This window comes from Cervus elaphus, chromosome 33 (assembly GCF_910594005.1).
Source record: "Cervus elaphus chromosome 33, mCerEla1.1, whole genome shotgun sequence".
Classification (NCBI taxonomy): domain Eukaryota; kingdom Metazoa; phylum Chordata; class Mammalia; order Artiodactyla; family Cervidae; genus Cervus; species Cervus elaphus.
Window position 1 is genome coordinate 41,648,928 of NC_057847.1, and position 12,488 is coordinate 41,661,415.

A 12,488-nucleotide genomic window follows, 5' to 3' on the forward strand; every position below is an offset into this window, starting at 1 on the left:
TTAAAGGAAATTCTTGGCTTATCTACCCTAAGTAAAGCTCCTTATTAACTGTGGCTTAGTCTTCCTCTCCTCCTGACATAGAATTCAGGATAAGACATGAAGAGTATACAAGAGAGGAAAGAAACGTTGCCAAAATTCCTAGAAAAGAAGGAGTGGAATGATAGACCTGTCTCCAGTACTGATTTAACCATTAATATACATGAGCACCGATATGTCACACTTGAAAGAGCTTCTCTAAAGGTTTATTCCCAGCATTTTCCACATCTTTTGTCCAGTGAATCTATGAGAGTCTGTAAGGATGACAGAAGTTGATTATAAGCCCCTCTATAGACTCAATACTAAGTATTTTCAGAAACTCAGTAAAAAATCTCTACTGGTGGTCCCCACCACCTATACATTTCTCCTCTTTTTCTTCCCCTTTTAGTTGAACTCCCATGATGTTCACAGCAATGACAAAGTAAGAATAAAAAGGAATGGAAGACAAAGAAATTAACAACTTTTACCTTTAAGAGTAGTCAAAATAGAGTTTATCCAACAGATGGACTTTTATATAAATAAAAGATTCTTTTTTGGCTTAGTTGTATAATTTCCATATTACCAGAAGAGAACTAAATATATAGGTGAGTTAGGTACTCCTGGTTGTCATCCCCAATGGTAGACTTACCTGTTCAAATTTCACAAGGATCTGCACATACTTAGTTCAAGTGGGTATCATTCTAAAACCCTAGGGCTATGAAGTGGTCCTAGGGAGGCTTTTGAAGGGGGTTCCCTAGTCCTAATTTTGAATCCACCTATGTAGTAAAAAATTAAAAATACATAGTTTAGTTTCTTCTTCTGTAAAATGAGTATATCAGTAGAAGGATCTGTCCTTAAACTCTATCTGTTTGCTATAGGAATTATCATGTTGATAGCTATCATTTATTGAGAATTTACTGAGTGCCTGACACTGGATTCTCATAGACCAAATTGCGAACTGTTTAGCAGGACAGTTCTACACATAGTTAGAGTAGAATCTGTGTACCTTTCTTCTGCTTCCATGGTGAATATCTCTGAATCATTTTTATTGATAATCAGTAGGAGTTCAATAAACATTTTTAAAAATTTCTTGTCTCAAATTTCCCCAATTGGAATGCAGAATATTAGAAGTGCTGGTTTCAGTTCCCTGGATTTGTATCTAAAGTAACTCTCTCAGAATATTTGAATGTTTTTTGACTATGTAAGGTATATTCTGAATATAAAAGCTATTGACTTTTATAATATTTACTCAATTGCTTACCCTTAATTATAAAAGATATAAAAGGAAATATATTTAAATGTGTATTCTTTACAGAATAATGAGAATCTACAGATGCATCACTGAATTTGAATTTAGTTTTAAATCCGGAGATTCCAGTTAAAGACATGGGATGAAGAAATTATTCACTTGGGAAATTTGAATGGGAAACCTAAGTAAATATTAAATATCATTTTGCTTTTCCATTTTAATATGATCATTTTTTTCCTTCAGAATTCTTTTTTTTTTTGGTAAAAAGAGAAATTGTATTAAAAAAATAACATGGTCTTGTGAACAAAATTTATGAAAAAAAGAAAGTTGAAAATAATAATTTAACAGCTGAAGTTTTATAAAATCCACGGGTAGCATAAATATAAAAATGATAATTTTATTACAATTTAACTGATTCTTCCGGTAAAGATGGATGAATACAACTGGCAGCCATAGAAGCACTGGTGTATGTATCCTTTTTTATAAGATTTGGAAGCTGGTTAACAAACAACCTCACCGTCTAAAGCCCACAGAATGAAGACTACTGTGATCTTCCCTCCAACATATGTCCTTGAAAAATTTTCCCATGTTAGTGATGGTAAATCATAATCCATTTAGCCCGAGTTTGAAGAAAGCAAGCCCTCTACCAACAAAAGATAATACACTGTGCTTAGACCTTAGATTTCATTAATATTTGAAGAGTGGAGTCTAGCCAACATTTGTGCTTTATAGGTCCATCACCAACTTTAATTTTTTAATATTTTATTTTGATTAAGAAACATTTAATAAATTAAGAATAAGACATCTATTGAGTATCCACCTTAGATAAAGAACTGTACTAGTTATCAGAAGGGGAAAAAATTGCCCTAAGAAACAGGTTGTGTATGAACCCAAGACTTTTAACTCAAATACTAAGTTAACAGAGCCATTGGTATTGGTTAACTATAAATTTGGAGGAAAAAGGAAAATAGCCCAGGATGACTCTGATAAAGGCTGTACTAATGCAGACAGAACAGGTATGGAGAACAATGAGAGTTTGGAAAAAAAAAAAGAAGTTCAGATAGTAACACGCTGGGATTGAAATACATGTGGAATATGTAACCATGTATATAGTGAGCAAGTATTTATTGAGTGCCAACCATGCACTAGGCTCTAGGAAAACTAAGAAGCTGAAACTCACAGTTTAATGCAGTTATTTTCAATTTTTTTCACATCAAAAAATCTCATGGTTAAGGATATAGATTCTCATCTACTCTCAACAATTGTGAGGTTGGATAGAGGGCACAGGAATCTAAATGCTTAACTAGAGTATCAAATGAGTTTGATATGAATGGATCAAAACCTACACTTGGTTCAGTGGCAGAGGCAAAATATTTATATTAAAATGGGAAAGGTGAAACAAACAACTATTAATAATTTATCAGGGTGGTTAGGAAGGCTTTCTGGTGGTAATGATTGAGTGTGAATTCACCTTACAGATAGGGAAGGGGAAACTTAGGAAGAATATTCCAGCAGAGGAAAAAGCAGCCTCAAAGCACTGAGGGAGAAATACTTGAGAATGACATGGATGAATAACTGTTTGAAATAACTGGATTCTATAGTGGATTGCCAAGCAATGAGGCACAGATTGTTGGCTGCACCTGGGTTGTGATATGCTCTTAGGTCAAGTTGGGGTTTAGAAATTTTCTTGGGACGTGGGAGGGGAGATCGGGATGGGGAATACATGTAAATCCATGGCTGATTCATGTCAATGTATGACAAAAACCACTACAATATTGTAAAGTAATTAGCCTCCAACTAATAAAAATAAATGGAAAAAAAAAAAAAAAGAAATTTTCTCTTTCAGGGAATAGAAGCATTTGGAGCTTTTTTAAAGTTGGAGTGTGACACACTCATGTTTTTTGATAGAAAACTAGTGGCTATATGGAGAATTGGTAATAGGTAAGCTGTAGGCTGAAAGCCCAGTTAGAATGAATGCTCCCTATCCACTTTCACTGCCCTTCTTGCCATCAGTCTAATCAGACATGGAATAAAATCTAAACTTTAATTGTAGGTGTTTAGACTGTTTAAAAGATATTTTTCTAGATACACAGGATCATTTCCTATTAAAAGAATGGGCCTTATTAAATACACAAACTCTTAGAATACAGATAAAGCACACAATAAGTGCCTCTGCATGTGTGTGTAATCTCAGTCACTCGGTTGCTCAGTTGTGTCCAATTCTTTGTGACCTCGTGAACTGTAGCCCACTAGGCCACTCTGTCCATGGAATTTTCCAGGCAAGAATACTGGAGTGGGTTGCCATTTCCTACTCTAGGGGATCTTCCTGATCCAGGGATCAAATCTGTGTCACCTGTGTCTCCTGCATGTACGGGTGGATTCTTTACCACTGAGCCGACTGAATGCCTCTACCCCATCTTTAAAAGCCTAGGGTATGTTTAACTTTTAAGAAACTTCCAAAGTATTTTCCAAAAAAATTATATCAGCAGTTTTATATTTCTGCCAATACTGTATGAGAGGTCCAGTTGCTCCAAATTCAACATTTGGCTTTTTAATGTTTGTCTTTCTTTGGGTATGCAGTGGCATCAATTTGTGGTTTTAAATTTATGTTTTCCTAGCCACTAAATAACAATAGCAATAACTAATGATATCGAGCAAATCTTCATGTGCTTGTTGGTCATCTGCATAAATTCTTTGATAAAGGACCTATTCATACCTTTTGCCCATTTCTAATGAATTAATTTTGCTATCTATTAGGGACACAAAGGCACTTTTAAAGATGATAGATTATTGCGATCCTGGTGATAGTTTCCTGTGTAACACAACATCAAAATTTATCAAATCGTACACCTTAAAACATGCACTTCACTGTATGTCTATTATACCTCTATAAAGCATTAAGAAATGAAGAATAAAAATAATTCTTAACAAGAAGACAAGTTAAGCATTTTAGTTTCATAACACTTCAGATGGGACAAAAATGGGAGTAGCCATTAGTATAGCCTGAATTTTTACAAGAAATCAGGTCCTAGTTCTCTGTCCTAAGAAGGATCTGCAGTCCTGTTAGAGGGTCTCATCTGGGCCATGCAGAATCTATGACTTGTGTTGCTGTGTTGCTTCAGACTATCTGGGAAAGCAGGCTCTGTGTAATTGTGGTTATTTCTTAAGCATTAATGTACATTTTCTTGTTTAATGTCCAACACTCACTAGATTTTAGGTTCCATGAAAGCAAAGACTGAATTTCTTTTACTTACCACTGTATCTTTAGAGTCTACTACTCAATCAATACTACTTTTCACAGTGTTCTGGGCACCAAGAATACAAAAGTGACTAAGCCAGAGAAGTTCCATCATCTTGCAGTTCACACACAACAAAGTAAACAGACATAAATATGTAATTTTAGGTACTCATGCATGCTAGAGAGAAAATGAAAGGAAATAGGGAAAGAAAAATGAGAATATAAATCAGGGAAACCTCTTTTAAGAGGTAACATCTGAGCAGTAACCTGAATAAAGTAAGAGAGTGAGTGAGCCATGAGAAAATCTGGGGGAAGAGATTCCAGATGGTAAAAACAAAAATCAAGATCTGAAATTGGAAGCAAGCCTGGCATTTTGGGGACTGATAAGAATGTGAGTGTAGCTAGAGTAGAATGAGTGAGGAGGGTGGAAGGAGATGAAGAAGTAGGCAGGGTCCAGATTTCCTAGCTAATTTATTGTGTATATGATTCAATTGGTTGAAAGAGTGGACTAACATTTATAGCACTACCTATATTACCTCACGTAGTCATTACTTAAAATCAACTTTATGATTTAGGTGCTGCTATCTCCACTTTATAGGTAAGAAAACTGAGACACAGTGGGATTAAGGAACCTGTCAAAGGTCACACAGCCAGCCAAGTAGTAGTGGGTTCAGGATGTGAACTCAGGATGTGTTCTGGATCCTCTATATCAGTGTTTCTCAATCCCTTTCTCATTATCAGAGCCCACTCCTTGGGAGAAAAAATAATTTAAAACTCTCCCCAAAGAGAGAGAATTTAAATATAGGAAATACTACTTTGTATTTCTAACCCTAACCCTAACCCTAAGCTTTGGAGGGCCAGAACCCATTGCAATATTGTAGAATGTTTTTATCCCCCAAGAACTAATTTTTGGCCTCTTGAAGGTGATAACAGCTCATTGAGAAAACTGCATACACTGCCCTGTAATATCTCTTCTAAACACATAATTTTTGTAGCAAAATTTTTTATAAATAAGAAAATACTTTTTAATAAATAAATTATATCTTTTATAAATACATTTATAGTATAATTTTTTTTATAAATAGGGAAATAAAAGGGGTTTAATCAGTAGCTTGATGAACTGCTTTTTATTTTTCAGATGAGCTAGACTTGAATGTTTTTGAAGACTAAGGCATAGGAGTGGGAAGGTTGAAGACAGAGTAGGTAAAGCCTTATCAGATTAAAGTGAGGTCCCAGGGGAGACAGGAAATAGGGTTAAGAATACAGGTGGATTATTTAATTCATTTTAGAAATGACTAGGGGCATGTTTCATTTTGAAATTGTACCTGTTCCAGGGCAGATAAAAATGAGAGGAATTGAAGGAAATAAAGTTCAGGGAATTCGTACACGATGGGCTTCCAGTGATTTTACATAAGCACGAGACAGAGAGTGGAGTTGGGAGTTGGAGGGCGGGGTACAAGGCACTTGGTGAAGGCTGGAATCAGTTGTTAGGAAGAGAGAGAAGTGCAGCTAACTCACCACAGGAGCAGAGAGTCAGAGAGCTTTGAGCATCCCACTGACTTTTAAACCAATGTCTCTAATCCAGGGGAAAACACACTGAGTGGGATGTAGGCAGTCCCACAGTGTCCATGAACGGAGTGACAAAGGGTGATGGAGAAGCAGCTATGGAATGATGGTTTCTAACCAGCTTGGTGGCAAGGAGGATGTCACGGGATGCTTCCAGTAGGAAGTGGAAGGGTTGGCTCTTGAGGCATTATTAGTTTCTACAGATACTAGGGTTTTGTTGGCTGTTTCTTTGTTTTCTTGGTGGAAGGAAATATTCTCTAATAACCACCGGCATGTTAGGGACTTTATCCTTCCAACACTTGTTCAGTTCAGTTCAGTTCAGTCGCTCAATTGTGTCCGACTCTTTGCGACCCCATGAATCGCAGCACGCCAGGCTTCCCTGTCCATCACAAACTTGTTACTAATGATCTAAAAATTTCCCTTCTGTCTCTTTTGGCAGAAATTGGATTCATCTTCAGTTACTCTCCGATATCACCCACTTACGTTTCAGTGACTCGTAGGCAAGGCTTGAGTTGAAGAAACGAAGACCTGGGTGAGTCTCTGTAGGGCTTGGCCAGAGCGTAACTGTCAGGGGAAGTGAAATGAGTGGTTCCCGCCCTCCGCCCTGAGCCCCGAGGAGCCCTCTGTGCTCTGCTGAGACCACCTCTGCCCGATTCCAGGCGCTGTACCAAAGATGCCCTCAGGACGTGTCCTGACTTGGTCTTTTTTTTTTTTTTTTTTTCCATTTATTTTTATTAGTTGGAGGCTAATTACTCTACAATATTGCAGTGGTTTTTGTCATACATTGACATGAATCAGCCATGGATTTACATGTATTAAAAATATGGAACGCTTCAGGAATTTGCGTGTCATCCTTGGGCAGGGGCCACGCTAATCTCTGCATTGTTCCAATTCCAGTATATGTGCTGCCAAAGCGAGCACCTGACTTTGTCTTCTTATCTGTGCCACACTGGAACCATTCTCTTCTCTCTGTAGCCTCCATTTTAACAAGGAATAGAGAAGGAAGAGTGGAGAAGGAGTAGAGACAGAAATCTTGTGGGAGGGAAGAAGGTAGGCACTATGGCGGGCACTTGAGGGCACTTTTCGTGTGCTGTGAAGAAGTAGGATGAAATGAAATCCTTGAAAAAGAGCTAGAGGCTTCTTCATATCTCTCCCCACCACCTCCAACTCAATTTCTGCCCCCAGGAGCAAGATCAAAATAACTTTCTGTGGGATGAAAGGATGACAATGACTTTGGATCCAATTACATTATCATAACCTGGAAACAACCCTTGCATTGGAGGTTTGCTGAAGTACTGAACTGTAAAACTTAAATTACAATACGAGAAATGAAAGCGATTTGAACTCACGGCCCTTTGGACATTTTCCTCGATATCAAAGAAGGAGGATTTCATTTTTCTGCTTTCTGAAAATAGGATAGGAAATGGACAAGTGATGAACTAACCAGAAATGATGGGAAGAAATATTTAACTGGAAATAAAACTAAGAGAGGAAAAGACAAGTGGGTTTAGATTAATGTCAGGCTTGCAATTATCACAGGACCTGAAATTTGTTTACATGATCACATCTTCAGAGTTACTCAGCTCCTCTGATACAGAATTCTAAGTATTTTCCTTCCCCTTGGAAGCTGAAGATTAGCTAGCTACTCAAGGCTGGGCACGTAGGAGATGGGAACATGCAAGCATCTGCTCATGGTTGAACTAAGGAATGTAAATATAACCCTCAAGTCCCCACCTTATTTCCAGGGAAATGAAATAAGCCTGGAAATAGATGAACTCTGTCCATGAACTTGGACTGGATGGGAGCCATGCAAAGAAGAAATACTTGAGAGAAAAGGAAAGATGAGCAATGTGTATGTTTTACATGTGTGCACACATATGTGTCTATATATTTATGTGCAAACACACAAACTCCATGTGTGGTTTATGCTTGTGTGTACATATTCATATTTATACACATATGTATGTACAGAGTTCACAGAGCACTCCCAAACAAATACACACCAGATGTGCTGATTTTCAGTGCTCCAAAAAAGATTATTATTGAGAAGGAAATGAAACAGGGTTTTGGAGGACACTGGTCATACTACCAGGTATACTGATTTTTGGAGGGCAGATTCTATGTTGTGCATACGTTTATTCTGAGTAAAAGGAGACACAGGGCAACATAATAACTGCTTCAAAATTTTGGAGAGATAGCATGTGGAAGAAGGATTTAACTCATTCCATATGGTTCCAGAGGATAGAAATGAGGCCGAGGCGTAGCAGATTTCTGTTCTAAATGAGAACAACTTTCTAACAATTAGTACTACACAAAAGAGACATGTATTCCTTCTAAAAGGAGATAATGATCTGCCTACTCTTGGAAATGACATGTGGCAGAGGCTGCGTGGCCATCTGTTACAGAAGTTGCAGGGGGCATATTTCCATTTGGTGAGGGGTTTGCACTGTAGCTATTGCTGGGCCATCTCCATTCTGAAATTCAATGGTTCTAAAATATTCATACCTTTATGGGTATGAATAAACACCTTTTAAGGGGAGTTGAATCTGATAATGGTTTTGGTTTTCTGACTGCTTTTATTTTATTCAGTGACTTATGAGCAGTGAACTCCAAACTCAATAAGTACTATACATACCAATTTCTTCTGTCTTCTATTTGGTTTCTGTTTTCATCTACTTCTTTTTCTTGCTTTTAGGTTTTTTGTTTTCTGTTCTCTTTTCCGTATCTTTCCTTCATCCTACCTGTACCCTCTAGATATTAGAGATGGAAGGAGGGCAGTGTTCATTGAGACAATAACATGAGGAAGAAAGTGTTTAACTTGGTTAATTTTTTTTTCCCCTGAAGGGAAGATCCTAGCTGTGTATCAGTATGTGAACACACAGATGTATGTATGTATGTATGTATATATGTATGTATACTATAGCGTGTGTATGTGTGTGTGTGTGTGTGTGTGTGCAGACCCTCAGTGAGCTGTCATATTGCCTAGAGAATAAGGCTTATTGTATTTTTAACCTAGAGGAGTCCCCTTCCAAGTGGATGCCTATAAGAGCTGGGGATTGGGAACCACTTTTGATTGTCACAATGACTGGGGACTGTAACTGGCATTGAACGGGAGGAGGGGAGGAAAGCTGAATGTCCTGCACTGTATGGAACTCTCAACTGATCCAGAATTATGCCATCCCAAATAAATCTACACAACTGAGGTAGATGAGGTGGAGATTTTGGAGACAGACAATCTGGGTTTGAATTCTGGTTCTACCCTCTTTAGCTCTGTGATCTGGGACAGGCAGTTTAACCTCTCTGGATTTTTGTTTCCTCATCTGTATTATGAAGGGTAATAAGAGCACCTCCCCACAGTGCTGCTGTGAAGATTAAATGAATTAACATTTCAAGTGCTTAGAGGTGCATAGGCAATAAAACACATTCAACAAGGGTCAGCTATGATTTTGATTTCTCTGAAATGGCTGGGAATGGGCTTTTTGGCTTCATCTTACAGGTTGAATGTATGAGAGTTTCCATATACTTTAGCTCTTAGGAAACTAGAACATGGTGAACCAATACTTACAAAAGTGTGACCTATGGACCCTTTGAAGTTTTGAGGCTTCTATGGTATCACCATGAATATATGTGCAGTGAGCACTGACATGACAACACCAGTTTGTCTTTCTTTCTCCTCTTCATATATACGTAAATACATACCCAATCATTTTCCTAATATAGCATTGTAATTAACAAAATAAAAAAATTCCTTTAAAGTCATAGGAATTTTGTTCCCATGCATTTGCTCAATAAATGGATACAAAAAATATATTTACATTATATGAGAGGACTATGGAATTTTGAAAAAAATTTTCTTCAATTCCTCAAGCTTGGAAATGTTGTGATTCATACAACAGAGCATTCTTAATCCTGCACTGATACTAAAGATTATTTTATCTTTTTAAGACTGACTCAGAAGGTGTTTCAAGATTTGACTAATCCCAAGGTTATAATCATGGATTTTTATGATAATTTTGTTAAAAGTCAATTTAAGAAGGCACACTTGATTAAGCAGAATCTATTAAAACATTGTAGTGCCAAAAAATTGCTTTAAAAAAATCCCAGACACTAATTTGATTACTTTTCATTTTTAATCTGTATTATGAAGACAGAGTCAATCAAATTCTTCATAATAGTGTGTACTTTGGGATGATAAACATTTTCAATTGATTGTCTCCTATTTGTTTACAATGATTTTGTCCCATCTCTTTTCCACTTTGACTGACTCTTTGAAGGGAAATACAAGTAGATATGATAATATGTGGAATGAATCATATTATTCCCTCATGATATGACTACTGTATTTTTCTATGAATATATACTGAGAAGTGTCCAACTTTTTCTTGCCTTTCATGTATGCATTTGTGATCAACCTTGGCATGTTCCCAGCATCAGGGTCTTTTCAAATGAGTCAGTTCTTCACATCAGGTGGCCAAAGTACTGGACTTTCAGCTTCAGCATCAGTCCTTTCAGTGAATATTCAGGACTGATTTCCTTTAGGATGGACTGGTTAGATCTCCTTGCAGTCCAAAGGATGCTCAAGAGTCTTCTCCAAAAAAAAAAAAAAAAAAAAGAGTCTTCTCCAACACCACAGTTCAAAAGCATCAATTCTTGGGCGCTCAGTTTTCTTTATAGTCCAACTCTCACATCCATGCAAGACTACCGGAAAAACCATAGCTTTGATTAGGTGGACCTTTGTTGGCAAAGTAATGTCTCTGCTTTTTAATATGCTGTCTAGGTTGGTCATGACTTTTCTTCCAACGAGCAAGTGTCTTTTAATTTCATGGCTACACTCACCATCTGCAGTGATTTTGGAGCCCCCAAAATACAGTCTGTCACTGTTTCCACTATTTCCCCATCTATCTCCCATGAAGTGATGGGACCAGATGCCATGGTCTTAGTTTTCTGAATGTTGAGTTTTAAGCCAACGTTTTCACTCTCCTCTTTCACTTTCTTCAAGAGGAGATATCTTACAATTTGTTAAGTTAAGAGTACACCATGTACCATGCTGATGCAAGATCTTGATAGTGGGGGAAGCTGTGCATGTGTGGGGCAGTGAATATGTGGAAACTCTCTGTACTTCCTCTTATTTTTTTGTGGAAATAAAATTTCCCTAAAAAGTAGTCTATTAAGTGCTTTCTGTGTGTGTTTGTGTGTTAGTTGCTCAGTCATGTCTGACTCCTTGCATCGCCATGGACTGTAGCCAGACAGGCTCCTCTGTCCATGGAATTCTCCTGGCAAGAATACTGGAGTGGGTAGCCATTCCCTTCTCCAGGGGATCTTCCAGACCCAGGTATCAAACCTAAGACCCTACATTGCAGGCAGATTCTTTACCATCTGAGCCACCAGTGAAGAACATTAAGTGCTTACAAAATATTTTTGGGATTAAGATTGGGTTCTAAAGGAGATCAGTCCTGGGTGTTCATCAGAAGGACTGATGTTGAAGCTGAAACTCCAATATTTTGGGCACCTGTTGTGAAGAGCTGACTCATTTGAAAAGACCCTGATGCTGGGAAAGATTGAGGGCAGGAGGAGAAGGGGACAACAGAGGATGAGATGGTTGGATGGCATCACTGATTCAATGGACATGGGTTTGGGTGGACTCTGGGAGTTGGTGATGGACAGGGAGGCCTGATGTGCTGCAGTCCATGGGGTCACAAAGAGTTGGACACGACTGAGCGACTGAACTGAATTCAGGGTCCGTAAAACCAAAATTTTACATTATTTCTTTTCTCTCATGTATATCTCAACACTTACTAAAATTTGATTTTATGAAGAATTTCATTCACTAAATTGTATCTTTCTGCCTCTGAGGGAGCCCAGTCTGGAAAGAAAAGCCAACAAGCAGTCATCTTCACGGTTGTATGACTGGGATACTCAGGGTGCTGCTGGGTACCTTTGCTTTCAAAGGCCCTTTAATGTTAAAACCGAACATAGGCTATACAGGAGGAACGGTATATAATGGCTGACCTTGGTGACATGTTGTGTACCAGGCCTTTGGCCTCTCCTTAAATCATTCAGCCCAGTGAGGCCCCTGATTTGGTTACATCAAGGAGTTTCCTTACTCAAATTTAATGTTTCTCACTCTTCAATTTCAGAGCTTGCTCTAGACTTTTGGGCTTTACTTAAAAGAATTACGAGAGCCGCAACTGCACTGGAGAAGCAGCAGCCCCTATTGCAGTCTTCCTATGTTCAAGTTTATCTACACCAGCAACTGTAGTTACTGAACTCTTGACTTTGTCACCAGTCACTCTTTCTCCTGTCAGATGGAGCATTTACTCTCTCGACCATGATTCCATGTATCCTCACCAGGCCAAGTCCTTAGGGGAAATAAATTGCATGATTATGGAGCCACCAGTAATTTGTTCTTTGAGAATGGTG

The 12,488-nt window shown here is 38.0% G+C and overlaps 1 non-coding gene across 1 annotated transcript; it reads right to left on the reverse strand.

The window, feature by feature from the left end:
* Positions 1–6,885: 6,885 nt before the first annotated feature.
* On the reverse strand, positions 6,886–6,989 carry LOC122688861. Its single transcript, XR_006339603.1, has one exon. It is a non-coding gene; the product is annotated as a U6 spliceosomal RNA (small nuclear RNA).
* Between the last annotated feature and the right edge of the window lie 5,499 nt (positions 6,990–12,488).